This window comes from Monomorium pharaonis, unplaced genomic scaffold (assembly GCF_013373865.1).
Source record: "Monomorium pharaonis isolate MP-MQ-018 unplaced genomic scaffold, ASM1337386v2 scaffold_310, whole genome shotgun sequence".
Taxonomy (NCBI): domain Eukaryota; kingdom Metazoa; phylum Arthropoda; class Insecta; order Hymenoptera; family Formicidae; genus Monomorium; species Monomorium pharaonis.
The window spans coordinates 1-18,781 of NW_023415594.1; the positions used below are offsets into that span (position 1 = coordinate 1).

The window sequence follows — 18,781 nt, forward strand, 5'->3', positions numbered from 1 at the left end:
GAACCACAGAACAACCGTAGGCGTTGTAATAAACTAACGGTCGACGAAATATAAAGTTTATGGGCCAACTGAATGTAGAAACGCAGTTTAATTTCCATTAAATTTTGGAAATTTCGCGAGCGAGCCTGTTTGCCCCGGGTACACACACCTAATTTGCAACTATAATTTCGCGGAGCGCATGGTTCAATTTCGCATAGCAGCGAGCTTGCAAGTCGTTACTGAATCTACTGTTTTCCACAGCTGATTTTCCCAACCCAATCGACCGTACGACCATTGCTTTTCGCCGTGCGAGCTCTGTAAGTGCTGTTGTATGTTCTTTCCACGTTCAGTAATAAAATATCTGACCCGTGAGGGCGCACAATCTTATTCAATAGTTAGATCCAATTTGAGAAATTTCGCACGGGGAACCTCGCTGTTGGAGAACGTGAGCGCGCATACATGGGAAACGATCGCATCCTCGATTCTCTGAACGCAAAGCTCGACAAAGTCTCGACCGCTTATACCAATATTGCCTTCTAATCCGTCAGAAATATCGTTCGTGCTTTCCACGTAGACACGTCGGTATCGTATTTGTACGAGAATAAACGGGGAAACAGAAACAAAAAAACGTCACGGCAGTAACAAGGAACTAACTGCAAACATCGACATCGATAAACGCTTTTTCCATTCGACTCGCCAGAGGGGAAGAGAAAGAGACTAAGGCAAACGAAATTATCTAACATTCGCTTAACTGGCGTCAAACGCGCCCCAAGCATGTAAGAAATTCAATCGAGAACGCACGCAAATACTGCAGTACGACACGCACAGTGAACATGCTACTTCAAATTACACATTAGCACTGAAATTAGGTTGTTTCTCGTTGCGTACGTAACATACGCTTGTGCATTATAAATGCACGCATAAATTTTGTTCCCTTTTTCCTTATTGTCTTTTATCCGTTGCTTTCTCGACTAAGTAAGTATAAAAATGAAGAAGAATAAATAGGAACAAATGAGAATTTATGTAAAATGCAGTTTACAAAGTTTTCAACTTGAAATAAGAGTTTCGGAAACTCTATTAAGAGAAAAATAGATTTATTTGCAAATACATCATGCAGTATAGCGATATAACGGTCGGAAAGAAGCAACAAGAAGTAAAAATGAAAGAGGAAATATTACAGCCGAAAGCAACATACCATACACATTAAATCAGACGGCTGTCTTAAATTAAAAAAATATATATGAACATACATAATTATCCACGACTACTGATTTAATATTACTTTTGTTCTTCAAAAAAAATTTTATTTGCCAGCACCTGTATTGCTACGCTCTTATCAAATTTTAACATAGTTTTGTAGCATACAGGGTGGCGCATATAAGCTGCATCGAGATAAGATTCTACAATACATTTATATTACAACATGAAAGCTGCGATTAAACGAGATATTTTTCCAGGTTCGAAAACTCATCGCGTTGCGATGTAGTGTGTGCGCCGCGAGAGATGGAATCACGACTCGATTGGTATACAGGCGAGAACTCCGGACTGTGGTTAGGAGAACGACCTACATATTCGAAACACGAGAGACTTCGATTCTTCTCCTACGATAACTTCCGGTGGCCACGCGATACGTATGTAAAACGCAAATGCTGCCGATTCTTCTCTTTCGAGTCTTGATGCCCGATATAAAGGTGCGTCCAGACTTGTAACGTATCGTATCGCCGTAATGTTACAAATGGCAACACGGCACGGCGTCACGATCCCATTTGCGACGACGACATATACAGGATATTCCACGTACAACGTCGCAAGACCTCTTTTTCTCAAGAGACAACAAGTGCAGTGGTAACAACAAATTTTTTGTTATTTCAAGATTTGTTGGACAACGGTGTTTTATAAAGAGCCGTGACAAACTTTAAAAGGAGAGTTTTGTCGCCATCCTTAACAATTTCCGAGAAAACAGCTTGTAATACTTTAGGTGAACCATCCTGTATACGTAGACCGTATTCTATTCGCCAAGCGAAGGAGGATGTTGTCGGGTCGTTGCAAAAAATTGAAAAAAAAGCGAGTGAACAAAGAAAAGAGCAAATGAAAATTTTAATTTTATAAAATGCAATATGTGTTTATGGGCGCGGCACGCTCGGACTGCAGAACTCTCGATTATCGATCTATTATTAGTTATTTTGTTTACTGAGGCTAATTATAAGCGTATTAACATCTATGCAACACGCACTGGTTTGTAAATTAAAAAAAAAATATGTATGTCAAAGTATTCATGATGCTTAGCGTATAATTTATTGTGTCTTATGTGGGTTACACATTAATGTCACGAGTCGTAATGCACCTTAACATAAAACTAAGCCCGGAATAAGTTCACGCATGCTCGCATACTGGCGGACGTATGCCATCATAATAGTCACATTAATCGGTCATCTCCATTATCGAGTCGATTGAGTCATAAGATTTCAATGGCCTTTCAAATTGTCGCGAGTGACCGGAACACGAGAAGAATGGTAAAATGCATTAGCGGTATGGGGTGGCTTATAACAAATTAATGAGCTTTCAATGCAATAACACGATCAACGGAATCACCATGGAATAAATGTCATTGTCGTCTCGCATACGAAATGTGTACAAGAGAGATTAGTTATCGTATTAATAGATCAAAAATCATTTAAAACAATTGATATGATGGGAATGATGCAATATTTGATCTAAATGCGCTGCAGTATAAGAATACGATATCAAAAAAGGAGGGAAAAAAATGAAATTGATCTAATAACTCGAAAATCTCGGACAAAAACAATAAAAATAAACGAGTACCGAACATTACCTATATATACAATCGTTTTATTCATAAAAGTGAATGTATTGAGGTGCATTCCTACCTTTAGTTGAAGCAGCTCCAGCACACAATTTGTTTGCGAAGTAGATTTTAGCTAATAAAAAAACATCACTCTTCTTGAGCACCTTCCATACTTCTTCCCGGATATGCAGTCGGTATAAAAACTTGCTTTATTTGGTGGAACCTGTGAACAAAACAACGAAGCGTTTCAGTCGGCAATATTACAAAATTTTGATTTGCAAAATTATATCAGACAACATAGCAGCTCTGTAAGCAACAGCTTATTGAAAGTGATAATAATTGAGTTTCTCGAATTTATTAAATTAAAATAGTCATGAAAAGATAGATTCCGTTCTCTTTTGCTACGTTAAACTTTGTATATTGAACGCGTTATATTGTTTGCGGTAAACATGCGCAACACCGCCGTGATTGGACGTCGCGCACGTATTGAATATGATATACAACGTGACCTCGTATGCGCGCAAATTGAACTAATCCTTGATAATGAACCATTATGGGCGCGGGGAAACATCGCTCGTAGCATCGCTCGGCTTCTCGCGATATCGTAGATGCAGTCGCTTGACCGCGCGATTAGTAACTTAACCGGGAATAGACGTGCATAATCCCTGAACATTTATCGTTTGTTGTGTTATGCAGCAGATCGGTTTACGACGATGCCGCGGATACAGTCCGCAAAGATAATACAGAGGACATCCGGCAAATTGTACTACAACTGACAGGTTGTAAAATATGAAGAGGTATCTACGTGTAACTACATATATAATGTCATACATTTACATTCAAAATATTTTTTCCCAAAGCTATGCAAGCTAGAAACAATTAATTTTATGTCCTCATTTATTTTCTTCAAGAGAAGTTACACTTTAGTCAGTTGTAGTAAAATTACTATAACAATTTGTTATTTTTCTAAAAAGTAATATATATATATATATAATATAAAGTTGTTACAAAATTTTAACAATAACATAAAGTTAGATCAAAATATAAAGTAGAGTTACTAAATGCGTACTAGTATTCACATATCTTTCAAATTGTATCTTTTGCAACATATTACAAACAGATTTACAATAAATTATTTTGTAATTGATAAAAGATACGAAATTGTAATAATAGACAACAAGGTATAATTTCCAACGATTATTTACATATAAATCAGTACTAAATAGAAAATAAAATAGAAAATAATTCAAGTGATAAACATTCATGCGCAATATCTTTTCCCTGTATCAAATTTAAACATTTATCGTATTTTTATTCCATTGTTGCTCTTCTTTGGCAAGTGAATTTCACTTTGTTTCTTTGCTTTTTCCTCGAGGGAAAAATTGAAATTACAATCCAATCTAAATGATTTTAATCTCCTAAATATTTTCGATCTCATGGTAGTCGGCTCGCGGGAAAATCATTTTCGCGGGTGGAAACACGTAAGCGTTATCGTTGCTAATTGAGTTTACTGCGCAACGACCTTTCGACTGTTTTTGGATCGCGATAACTCGGTGGCCTGTATAATTCAATATGGATATAGCTGCGATATACATTGTAAAATGAGATTGCTATTCTAAAATCGCACTTTATAATGCGATCGGAGCTTTTTCCATACATATATGTATAAGGCAAAGAGACAATATAATATACGCAAATAATTAGATCAAAGATCGAATTTTCTCTCTAAATTAAATTATTACGCTCAATCCTTTTACAAGTAAATCATATTGATAGAGCTATACTGATGTTATTGATGCTAATTATAGCTAACTGATAATAAACATTTTCACGATCTCATGCATTATCCATTCAATAAAGCTTATCAAAGCAGTAACCGATCTGATTAATAATGAGAAACGTATTAACCCGATTGCAAGGAATAAAAGCCACATTTTGGTCGAATCGCGATCGAAATATTAAACAGAGCTTTTTACTGTTAATAAGCTGATAATCATATAATATTTGCAGTAGAGTGAATACGAAACCAACAAAGTGCATACCTATCTAATTTTCAATCTATCATTACTACCATCGCGTCAATTATAATCATTTGAAGTTAACATTGCAGTGCACTTCGAGTCTGATAATAATTGAATTTTGTAAGTATACACATATATTTGCATTTGCAAAATCGTCAGGATGTGCTATACGCCAGTTTTAGCTCATTTGCCACAATTTTATACGCTATCTCTGCATTCTATGCCGTTTTATTAAACCGCCGCGCGTGTCTGCGCGTATGTAATAACATCAGTGTATGCAGCACAATTTTTCGAAATTATATAAATGCGCGAAACATGAATTAAAACATCCTTGCCATGCATTCATTTATATATTATATTAAATACCAAATAAAAATTTTAAAAGCACAAACGAATATGCAATGGCGATTCGTAATTTAAATCGAGTAGCTTTTCTTTTAGCTTGTATATGTGTGTATGAAAGTTTATATTTTACATATAATACTCGAAATTTGCGTTAAATTACCAGATAAGTGTCAAAAGTTATAAGTCGGATTTCGATGAGCATTTTGCCATTGTACCATTTGTGCCGCGACACGACGAATACGCGCGATCGATATAATCCCCGCGAATAGTTTTACGCGTAGGTGGACGCCCGGTGAGATTAACGATTACATTATGTTTTAACGATCTGGATCAATGTGGGATCACCGAGTCGGGTAAAGCCGATCACCACATCGCGCTGCGTGCACGACCGGCCATGCTCGCCAATCGATTTGTCAAACTAATTAGAGAGTCGCGCGTTTGCGAGAGGGAATCGCAAACTTGCGATCACGCGAACCAAAGCGCACACGTGTGCCAATTTGACAAGTTATCTGTCTCGTATAGGTGTAAGCTTGCGCGTGCATTCAAGCGACGTTTGCCAGGATTTAAGGTTTTTTCCAGTTGAAACTTTTTATATACAGTATTGCAAAATTTTTATAAGGAACAATGAGAAAATAACTAAAATATTAAATTTCATTATTTAGAAAGAATGTTTGTAAGAAATTTATTTCAACTAATCAAGATATTTTTAGGCTTAAGATTTGTCTAATAAATACAAAATTAATTTTTTATTTGTAGATAAATTAGGATTATACTTTTGTCAGATATTTTGGGAATCAAACAGTTTATTTAAATGTATGTGCACATATAAAATGTAATATTTATATTATTGCTATTGTGTTTTTCATTGATTATTATAGATTTTTTAAATGTTTTTTAATGTAATTTAAAATATATATAAAGTTCTTAAGAAAAAATATTATCGGTAATACTATTTTCAACAGAACGTAAATGAGAATACTGCAGAGAATGAAATGGGGATAAATGACGCATGTAAAACACACGTGCAACATACAGGCTCTATTCTCGTTGTTCATTGGCCATGCCATCGATTAAGTTTATTATAAATACTATTGTATAAATTTTCACGTCCATCACGTAAATATAACGACAAAGAAGAATAACACAAAAATATTTCGTGTGAGTGACATTAAATTAAATTATTACAGTATCATACATTAAAAATGTCTGTAGAAAGAAAGCTGTTATTAAATTTTTTATCTTACAAATTTATATACAACTAGCCCTTTAAAAGCTAATTAGAAAATTATTTACTATTATATGCCATTTTTCGGACATTCCGTTGTAACATTTTAATATGATCATTTATTTATAGATCTAGGTTGGAAGAATAAATTGTGAACCACTCTATATATTTGCTCACGAAATTCGATAGAATATGAAATGGAACTATACACGTAATCATATCGGAATGCGATATAACGAAATTAATGAATAATTAAATAAATCAGCGACGGCTGACTGTAAATAATTTAAATTAAATTACATGAAAAAGCTATTTCCTTGTAAACAAATATAAACAAATGTAATCGACAAGATGGAAAGAGTATGAAATAAAATAAATAGGAACGCAAAATAAAACAAAACCACAATGATATAATAACGAGGTTACGGGGCTTTTTAATTACATCCCCACTGTGTCTTCTGATCAACAATAAAATTCACTCTTGCTATTAAACATTCCTCTGTTGGATTGACCTCGATGTGGGCGGAATTACTCGTCGAAATAGCCAGTAACGCACTGAAACGCATTGAAACACTACCGACCATTTTTCTTTTATTTCTAGCTCGCAATTCCGAGATCTTTATAGGCAAAGTCACGGTTCGCATTTTCCCGCGTTAGGGCGATACTAAATCGAAAAATTCCGTAAAAATTAACAAGAGAAAGGGCCACATGTGACGTTACTGTGCCGACTGTTTCCCACGAATTGAGGGAAGGGGGAGAGTGAAGGGGATGGCGAAAATTCGTAACTTTCGGAGAGTGGAGGGGGGAGGGCGAGAGGAAACAATTTTGCAGGAAAGCCGCGACCGATGGAGAGCGAGAATCGTCGAGAACCACCGGCGCGCACCCAGTTGGGGAATCCAATTTGGATTATCGAAAATTCATGGGGGTATCTGAAGTACGCGTGTATGTGTGCCACATGCGTGCGTGTTTTCGTACACGCGCCGTTGTTCAATGAAAGACAGGCGGTGAACGAGCGAGTAATAGTGTTGTCTTTGTGACCGGGAAATACTCAGATTATTCAAAGAGCTTGTTTTGCAAAAAGACGATTCAATTTTGCTTATTTTCTCTTTTTATGAACGGACCGAACTAATACAGAGAGAGAAAGAAAAAGAGAGAGAAAGAGAAATAGATTGTGAGGGATAATAAATGGAAAGCAAAATAAAATGAGAAATTTCAATAACGATAGTATTGCCATTTCTATTGAGGTCTCTCAGTGTAAAGCGAAATGTATCTATAAAATATACAACTATTTGGTCATTGAAATTGTTTAGAAATGCAATTTCTCGCAAGCAATGTTAAATTTTTGGATTGAATAACGAGACAAGATAATGATACAAACAAATAACAAAGTATCTTGAAACATCAGACTGCTGTCTGAGCATAGAATTTATCCAGTTTGTTCGTGATGGAGAACGGCACTGGCGACCAGTTCCACGGGTAGACACATGGATAATATAAAGCGTCGCGTCCGCAACTTCCGACGACAGCAAAGTGTGGCTCTACGTTCGCACTGTATCATTCTCGTTAATCTTCTCCATCTTTCTCGCGACTCTCTTTCCGTATCCTCTCATCTTCTCGCTCACCTGTTTATTTAGCCGTTCTGCTTTCTTTCCGCGCACCATTATATTCCATCGCGGTTATTCGCGTTTTTCTCACAAGCTGTCGCAGTAATTTTTACGATCAAAAATCGAGGAAGAAAGATAAAAGGGCTACAAACGGAAACGTGTAAATAAAAAGTTGGAGAAAATAATAAAATTTTATGTAATATTAATCCCTTTGTGACATTAACGTTTCAAAAGAATCCTCGGGTAAGAATTAAATCCGAAGCTTGAAAAAATTCTATTGTTTCAAAAGGATTAAATGCGCGATAATGAAGTACATTCCTAACATAATAAAGCAGTCTATTTCTCGTCTGTTGGTTTTAACAGACCTCGAGATTAGAACTCCGAGCGGAGTTCATCAATATTAGAGACTCGTTAAATTCAATCAGGGGAGAACAAATCCAACTACTCCGAAATTCCATTTCGAAAATCGATATGGCAGCAGACTTGACGAGGCTTGCTACTATCTTTGCCACGAGAACGCGGATAATATCGGATAACATACTAATAGCCCGTGCGCGCGTGCACGAGTCAACGAGCACACGCGAAACACGCCCTCATTAATCATCCGAACACCTAAGAACTGCAACGTGTAACCGGTGTAACTCAACCGACTACACCCTCCGGCCACGTTAGCCTAACCGCGCAGTCAAGATACCTCTTCCGCGCGTGCCGGCCGCTCCTCCAACCCCTTTACCGCTGGTCCATCTCACTCTCCGTCCTAAGAGCAGGTGGGGGTTGACGGCATAGAAGCGGGGGTGCAGAGCGCGATATATATCGCGGCATATATACAGTTGGCGCGCGCGCGCGCGCGCGTTCGCGCGTGTATATATATCACGCGGGATTTTCAGCCGCGAAATTTATAGCGTGTACCAACTCTGGGGGCTACGAGACACCCCCTCGTGCAGGCTTCGAGAGGGGGCTGTAGAAACGGACGGCGAATGTAGCGGTAACCCGTATAGATCACGTATGGCTCCACTATACGAGGCGAACTTTCTCGCGGAAACCGTGACCCGGCGACGCGGACGCGACCGGCGTGAGAGGAACTTCGTATTCCCTGTTGCAACACTTATCTCCCCGCATAGTCGCATTTTCCAGACTCTCGAGTTCATCCCTCTTCTCTTTCTACCCGTATTCTCCTTTCTCGATGCTCGGTGCACAATGCGAAATTTTTTCAATCTAAAAGATAAAGATACTTTGCAATATTTGATTGCATAAACATTCTTTTTGCTTCATTTAACCTGTATATTAAATTGCGTGTTTCTCGTAAACTGGAAAGATAAGTACTTATAAAAAAAGGTTAACAAGTCATTTAATTATATTTGTGTAATTTTTTCAATAATTTCACATATTAAGAAAATGTTTATTTGACAAGAAATAAAGAGAATTTGTGCTAATTTATATTTTGTATTTATTTCTTTCTCTGAGTCTTTGTGAAATTAATTTCGTCAATGTATGTAACATTAACACACATGTACTTAAATTGTTATTTAAATAAATTTTATTACAAATTAAGATAAGAGAAAACATAAAAATACATATAAAGATTAAATTAATGCTGAAAAATGTTTTTTAAGGAATTAGAAAATTGGGAAAATAATTATGCAAGATATTCCTGCATGCAGAGAATTAAATAGCTAAAAAACATGCAGCAGTTTAGTGACATAGATGAATACGTTTGAAGTAGAGGATCGAAAAATTTTATTCGGTCCGTGATTTTAAATGGTGAAGTGGTCGGTCGCTTGTTAAGAAAAGGGTTGAGTTAAAGAGGAAACTTCGATGTTCAAGGAAAGTGAAACACCCATCGATCTCAATACTCTCTTGGGTTTTCCGCTGACGTTCACTGTTTTTTTTTTTACAACGCTTTTCAAAGTCCTTAGCAAAGTTTCAAGGAAATAATGGAACCGCGGCATTCCAGTCCAGATACGTAAATTACTTGTAATATTACGAAAGTGCACAACATGCATTTTCTCTCATTTTAAACCCTAATCTTAAATATTTATTAATTTATCTTTTTATCAGATAATGAAACATAAATGTATATACGTTTATATTTGATTGTGTTAGAACTGTAACAATACACATTCTGTGTAAATAATACCTACATTACTTTCCTATGTGACATGGGGCACAAATGCGAAACGAAAAGAGGCTTTTCCTTCGGATGGCCAAAATGATTTCCATATAAGAAAGCGATATTTCAATAATCGATTTTCCATTAGTATGACGTTTTGTAGGAGTTCAACATCGCGCTTATAATACCTCCCCGACCGCTTATATCGCCGAACATTTCACGACTGTTTGCGACCACGCTGCTGATTATCCCCCCGAACTCTCTCATTCTCTCTGGCGCAAAAGCCGGCCCCCGGAGTTGTTGCCGGAATAGTTATACTTCGACGCCATAATCTACTGCCAGACCACAAGGGTAATAAAACGTAATCCGTTTCCCGCGCATGGAAATTTATTGATACCAAACTACGTGCCCCAAGTATACATGGAAAGTTCGCTTCCCCCCCTCACCGAAGGGCGTTAATACTCGAATGGAGCACAATGATACACCGGCTTCTCGTTAAAGGGAATCTAAACGATGAAATACGGCACGCGTTTTGCCGTCATCTCTGCAATACTTCTTTTTTTTTTAAACGAAATTAAGTCTTTAAAAATGATGAAGTGAAAACGATAGAAATATATAACGATAACTCATTCTAATTGTAAATTATATACAAACTAATATTGAAAAACATAACTCTCGACATAAGTTTCGATTTTTTTCTCCATTGATAAACTGTCATTTTTAAAGATGTAGGTATAATTTGGCAAGACATTTTTATGTATAGCTTGACCTACAAAAGAATTGAACTGCGCTTACGACTTTTTATTGTAAATTTGAATTGAAAAATTGAATGCTCTTTTCAAAACTATTTTTGTTTCAAAATTGAGAGTTTGTTGAAAAAAATCTGTAGTACTCGTCAGTTAATTGAGAGCAGAACAATAGACTCAAGCAGTAGAATAATAGATCACGATGAAGTCAAAATACGTAACGATAAATCGTGACTGACCAAAAAGTGACTTTTAATAAGAATTTTAAAGTCATTTTGACATCATAATAATTTTTCTTTTGGTTAAATTGATTTATTAATTAATAATACGGAGCAAAAATTTATAAAATTTTATAGATGTATTACCAACGGCATTATTATTATTATTCATCATATCATTGAATAAATCATAAATATGTACTCTGAAATTATATACCTTTCGTTTTAAAGATGATCAATACAACCGATTGTCAAATAATGCAAGTTTGCATTGTTCTCCATCGAATAAAATGTGAAATTTTTGAAATTGCGATTCAGTCACTTGAGCTGTTGATGATTGAATAAATAAAAAACTGCCATAAAATAATAATTCACTCGTAAAAATGTGAAACATGTTTGTCGCTGTAAAATCCGAGTCGAGAATTTACACGAATAGCGAATGTAATATTTTCTCAAATAGTACAATGTCGATCGATACGTTTATAAAATTGCAATGGTTAATGTTTTGCTGTTTTATATTACAACGCAAAAATATTTTTCATAACTATAAATCTTGCCCACCGCGTATAGACGCGTACGTTAACAAATGTGCATACAAACTAAGCAACATAAATATTGAATAGATTTCATTTTAAATTCAAGAATAAAAAGTTTACACAAAAACCCTAAGTGCGCGTTAATAAAAACGCGTAAGTATAATAATTTATTACTATTTAATTATCTGTAACTTTTTTAACTAAAAAAAAATAGTCATAAATTCTATGAGCGTTTCGTTAAAGTTTCGCTTCCTTTTTGCGATCTTTTATTGCCGACGCGTAGGTGCCACAATGCCACGGAATCGTTTTCCAGGCCACGTTTTCTGCGACTTTTCTTGTCCACTCTATTGCGACAGTTACAAAATCCGACTGATACGCCAATCGATCAATACCATGAAATTTTTGCAACGTTTTTTAATTAATCCGAGTTATATCAATAAAAAATTATTTATTCCTTGTCTTTAGAGACTTTAATTATATTAGATTATTATTATTCAACACATTGCAAAGTGTTACTTTTGCAGGATTTTTATATTTCATGAAGAGAATATGATAAAAAAACTCGTATAATTCAGCAAAGACGTAAGCTTTTATTTTCGCTGTCTCAGGAGAAAACATTCAAAGTAATTTAATTGTACGGACTATATAAAAGATTACAAGTAAAATAAAGAAATTACAATTAACTTTTATCTATCAGGAAGAAAGACATAATGGGGAAAACTCATTTAGTTGGTGAGTTATTTTCTCTATTTATCATAAAAACAAGTAAAAATATAAAAACTAAAACAAATGTTGCTTTCCAACTTGTTACCATAAATTATGATCCCATTTAGTTAATGGAGTTGAATTGACTCCAATATAATAGTTACATAAAAATATAACCATAAGATTTCCAAGAATTCATCATTTTAGCGAAACGTGTATTTTCAGCGCAAAATAAAAAATTATTATATTCCTGAAATTAGCCAATATCGTCGCAAATTAAAGTTTCAAGCTGTCTAGTGTTGCCAGGAAATAGAGAAAAAAATAGCTACAGTCAATACGTATCCCACCTTTTATTGAACGCCGTGAAAAACATGCATTCGCTCTCGGCATCAACCGAGGAGACGATGTCGCGAGATACGCGACTATCGATACTACCAATCGGCTCCGCTTTGAAATTTCCACTCTCTCTCTCTCCCCGTTCTGCACTACCATCCAGCCTCGATGTTCTCTCCCCCGTTTTCGTTTACATCGTCATCGATACGAAATCATGAGTATCTCGATAGAGCATCAACAGGCGCGTTCTACCCGCAACATTCCGCAAACACGTAGACGCGCGAGAAGACAGAAAACGCATATCGCGTAATTCAACATTTGGTCTACCGTTCGAGACGAGAGAGAAGGCAATCTCTCTCTCGTTCTCTCTCTCTCTTCGTCTTCAAGAAGGTAAACCGGAGTCCTCGAAGCGAAGCCTTAAAGGGCCGCAAGCTCCGAATGCTGGCAGTGGACCGAGAACGATGAATCGTATCTCCATCACCGACGACGCTGACGCCGACGCCGTCGTCTTCGATGCTATCCTCGGTTCTCCGTGCCTCTCTTTTTCTCTCTCCGCGACCTCGCTTTTTCCTCCGACTTCGCCGTTCTTCCCGAGATTTGTCGGAGATTCGAGAGATAAAAAGATCGTCTCGTCATACCCATCGAAACGTTATTTCTGTATACGTTTCGTCCTTCGAGCACACCGGAGAACGGAGCTTATGCTTCCGAGAACGCGCACGAATTTCCGGGGCGATGCCTGCGCAAGATAGTTCCCAGGTTGACCGATTTCTACTTCCCGTATGTATTGCCGTTGCCATGAGAGAGAGAGAGAGAGAGAGAGAGACGAGGAGAAATGGATTTCAGAGCTTTAATGCACCAGAATTCGTTAAAAAGAATGATAACAGTCTTAGATTTCTTTGCGAAAAAAGATATTGATTTTCGTATCTTTATGTACCTATTGATCAAGAAGTAATGATTCAATATAAAATAATTAAAACACAGATTAGCCATATATTCCTATATTTTTAATATTTTTGTGTCTTAGATAATTGTATTTATTATATATTCCATTTCTATTTAAAAGTAAGCCAATTTTAATTTATCCTGAAAGTTGCGACAGGTGCATAATAAAAATTTACAATTGTTGTATAAAACTTATATAACATTTGATATTATTTATGTAAAATATAAGAAAATAAAGTATATAATTGTTTTTTAAAATAAATTTTTAAACAGAATTTCTTGAAATTTATTCTAATAATTGCCTGATCTTTGTATTTACGTCATTTCATAGTAACGCATAAAACTTATGTGTACAATAAACTTAGATAGGCTGCAATATTTCTTTTCTCTTCTTCTTTCTCTCTTTCTTTGTCCCTCTTTCTCTAAAAGAAAGATACACCTCTTAAACCACCCATCCTGTTTACGATCGATGGTCAATGCTGCAGTTTGTCGAATCCTCGAGAAATACTAGCCAGCAATTTCGCGTAACGAAAAACAAATAGCAACCCATCCATCGCGGACTACACGAAAAGGAAAATTGGCCTAACAGAAACACGTGTAATTCGAAAATCGGAAAGAGAAACGAAGGGAAAAAAAGGAATATTATCTGAAACAAGTGGCATACAATGGGTTTGCAAATGCAGTGAAATTTTCATTTCAAGAAGCCAAAACGAAAGAAAAAATAAAGATAGATAAACGGATATTTATTTGTATATTTTATTAACATAGCACATGCGCGCATGTTCCATTGTTATTAAGACGACCGTGGAACGCGGAGAAGTTTAAGAGCAGGATAATCGGAATTGACGTTGCGTAAAGTAAAGGGTGAAGGGCCCTTGGAGTGCCTGAAGATCGGTTTCGTCATTGACCGGAAAGGAATTCCACGTAGCTCAAGAGGAGGAACATTCGTGTGCAAATGGGGAAGAAAAGCCAGCGTGAGCCGCGCGTTTTTAAGCTTCTTCCTTAACTCTCTGCGCGCGACGTATTCGCCTCCCGTGCGAATACTGGGGACGCGGATTCGGGCTTTGTGCCTCGTGGGGATCGCCAAAGTGGAAATCCTTTTGATACGACGGACCATGCCATCCACCGCGCTGTCGCAGGATTCTCGCGACAAAGGATACACGCCTATTGAGAGGACAGGGAGTGACGCGTCCTGAAAAATTAGGTTTGCGAGAGAAGTACTAAGGAACACACTCACCGCCTACTTAATAGATGCTTCGTAACAGCACTTAAGTTTTATTATCTTGGTTAAGACAATTTTATAAAAACCGCGGTCACTGATATGTAAACAATTTTTTACACTTATTTTTTTTATGTCGCTGAAGAGAAAAGATTCTTTCTAAACTTTAATTATAATATCGAAATATCTCTTATATTACAGTACAACTAAAGCAGAAAATACAAAAAATATTGATAATTAATACTTTCATAATTAACTGTAGATAAATATTAGTCCAGAATATTTTATCGGAAATTGGAAATTTTAATTACATATGAATAACATTTTCATTCAAATAAATTTTCTTAATATTTCGACTCATCGCAGAATCTTTTTCGAGAGATAAATAATAACTCTAAACCAAATAAATACATGATACATGCCATGTGGTAACAAATTTCAGATTAAACAAATAACTATAATAATTATTATAGAAATGAATACCAGATCTTTTATATGATATGTGTAAAGAAAATACAATTTAATTTAACATTTTATAATTTAAATTATGCGAATCAATATATCTTCGATGGCGACGCTTCTTCTCCATTTACAGATTTTATTGCCAACGTTGTCTCCAGAGAAAGGTGTCTAGAAAGAAGAAACGTTCGCAGCTCGGTTTACGGAAAATCCGCGTAAATATTTGAATATCGTCCATTCCCTTCGTGCCGACTCGTACGATGCCTTGCCTTGCATCGGATGAGAAAACAATGGTATCCCTTTCGTCGAATCTTAAAATCGTAATACGTTCGCATCACTCCTCTTTTTACACGTTACCAGATAGCGAAGAATTATTTCGAGTAGAAATTTAAAATGTCACATATCAGTCTTTCAAATTTTATGCTAACTATTTATTAAAAAACGCACATATTTAATAATAAATAAGTGTTGTTGATTATTGGTATCTGTCAGAAATAAAAAAATGTACTAACGATGCATCATGCAATGCAAATGGTTTTCGTTTAATGCAAAAAGAATACATTTATATACCTTATTAATTTTATACCGTTTATATATATATATATATATATATATATATATACATGGAGAGAATTTTCTTTTAAAAATTACCCTGAAAATCGTGGTAATTGTAAAACACAATGTGAACTTCGAAGAATTTTATTGTACTTTTAACAAAATATAATAAAATTTTAATAAAATTTGGCAAAATTTTAGTAAATTTTGCTATACTTCTAACAAAATTTATTAAAACTTTGCCAGATTTTATTAAAATTTCAGTAAATTTTGTTAAAAGTATAATAAAATTTTTCAAGGTTTACATTATCTCAGAATTACCACGATTTTAAGGGTAATTTTTAAGAGATAATTCTCTCTGTGTATATATACGTTATTGATTTTAATTTAATATTAAATTAAAATACGTGGATGTGAGAATATAAAATTACGGCATTATTATTATTAGGTTTTAATGTAGAAAATTTCTGTTGCTTGTACAATCGCGCTCTAATGCGTCTGATTAGAAAAACACTGGTCAAAAGATTGCTGGCATTTAAGGTGGGAAAATAGTCATTGCGCGAGAAAACAAACGGAACAGTTAGATGGTTGTAAAACGTAAAGCGCGGCGCGGCAACAGTCGCGTTGAAAATACCATGCGGAGAAACCGTCGAGTGCCCTGGCAGATTGCCATTGTCGCCGGCACAATTCAATCGCGAAGTTAGCTCGCTCCCTGTAGAAATCACATAATGTGCGGTTACCCAGTCCACCCACTGCCACCCTTGCCCGAGACCTGCACCTCCGTAACTCGCGTTCGTTTCAGTAGGTTCTACCTGCCCTCTCACTCACTCACTCACTCACTCTCTCTCTCTCTCTCTCTCTCTCTCTCTCTCTCTCTCTCTCTCTCTCTCTCTCTCTCTCTCTCCCCCTCTCTCTCTCCCTCTAAACCTGCGGTAGGTGCCACGGGAGCCAACAAATCAAAAACACCCCCAAAGAGCCACCCCGAGGAAGTCCTCGTGCACGACGTCTACTCAGAACTCGCGGCACTCGCGAGAGCGAGCGAATTAAAACGCATCGCGCCGCGGGGCACCAGTTAGATTCGCGTTGTTAGCGTTTCGGGATAACGAAGCTGCTGACGGATTCGAGGATTCGACGTTGATTAAATTCGAGATGAGTGAGATCGACTGAACGATTGTTAACTTTCTCTAACCCGTTAACTATTACGAGTTAGCTATTATATATATTTATACATTCTCAGCGCGAATTTCATATTCAAAACGTTATTGATGCATCTCTCAAGTGACACAGTTTCTGAAAGCGTGTAAATCATCTTTGTATTAAAAAATTAAGAAATTAAATTTAGAAACAATTGTTACATTGTCTTAAATAGCGGCAGGAGTTTTTATAGCATCCATAATTTATATGTTCAATAATTTTAATAATTTGTGTGCAATGTAGTTATAACGATATAAAAATAGCCAATTATTTCAAATAAAGAGATATTAAAATTTCACTTACTTTATTGGCAAAGAGCACTTTAATCGCGCATCCATTTTTGAACAACATCATAACGTTTTACTTTTGAAACGTCCGTCGCGTATTGCACAGAAATGCTGTACTTGTCAGAAAGGAATATTTTAGAATACTTCTCTCTTAATTATCTACTGCTGCTCTTGGTTGTTATTAGATTGGAGCAAGTTACCAAGTACGCAGACGTGCTTCCTGCCTTTGAGGTTCTTACGGAATTTTCACGAACTTTAAAACAAATTAATTACTGTAATAATCACTACTGATGCAACAGCTTATTAGCTGTCTGTAAAACGTAAGGTTAGCATTCTGAAATATATTTATCTGTAACAAAAAACTTTATTTTTCAATAATTCAAATTTTCATTATTGCATTACTCTATGTAATTTCATAATGTATAATTATTATTTATAATAATCTAATATTATAACTAATTCACATGTCCACGTATAATATAGTATGTATTACAACGCGTTCTGAAAGTTCGCAGAATGATTGTTTAATATGCATAAAATTATTAAATGTGATCTCCATGATTGAACATACAAATGCAACAGTGTAAGCTAAGTACAGTGTGGAAGATGATTAAATCGCAATCATTGGTTGCGATAGTAACAAATAATTATAGCTAATTGTTTAGTTATGTTCTACCCGTGTAAACCACGTGTATAATTAATCATCAATGTAAATATTGTTGCCGCATTAATGATCACTAAATAATTGATTTCATCGATATGTTCGTCGTGTCACCGTTCTTCTTTATTTATGCGTTATCGTTCATTAATTCCTACTCTTTGATAATTAATTCATTTAAACTAATTTAACTTTAAATGCTAATTTTCTATGCTAAGTATTGTACTTTTTTTTTTATTTTCGAAAAATATCCAATTAGAGAATATTATAAAACTCGATTTTAAATCGTTTTTAACCGATAACACGTAATAGAGTCTACGTCTCTTTCACTTTTGTATATAAGATGCATCTGTGCGTCAAAAGGAGGCAAGATATTGCGCTATAACACGGTTAACTTTGTAAATGTTCGCACGAGAGTATAATATCGGCTCGCAATTACGTCAACGGGGCCGACGAGATCACTTGCACGCAAACGTGCACGCAATGAGCAGTCTTGGCATTTAATCGGCGTATTAAGTCAGCGACGGCGCAAAGAATTGCAGAAGGAATATCTCGTCAAAGACGTATCTTGATCTTCTCAATGGAAAGCTCAGCGTTTTATATCTTGTCGTCAATAAATAGTAATAAAGGAATAAGCGAGCTGCAATGAAATAAGACGATTTTAACGTCATCTAATATAAACGTCATCGTGATACATTAATCTATATATGGATATTAATTCATACGCGTGTTTGACATTTCAGTCGGAAAAAGTCGTTGGCCGTTAAAAATCCCTCGCGATCTCGATGAATAATTAAGAAATACCGAATTAAAGGTCAATTCATTCAAGTTTTGAAATG

General features: G+C 35.8%; 1 long non-coding RNA gene across 1 annotated transcript; it reads left to right on the forward strand.

Moving 5' to 3' along the window:
* The first annotated feature begins 3,362 nt into the window (after positions 1-3,362).
* Positions 3,363-6,684, forward strand: LOC118648233. The gene is made up of 3 exons (XR_004965214.1): positions 3,363-3,582; positions 6,114-6,309; positions 6,506-6,684. It is a non-coding gene; the product is annotated as an uncharacterized LOC118648233 (long non-coding RNA).
* Positions 6,685-18,781: the final 12,097 nt, after the last annotated feature.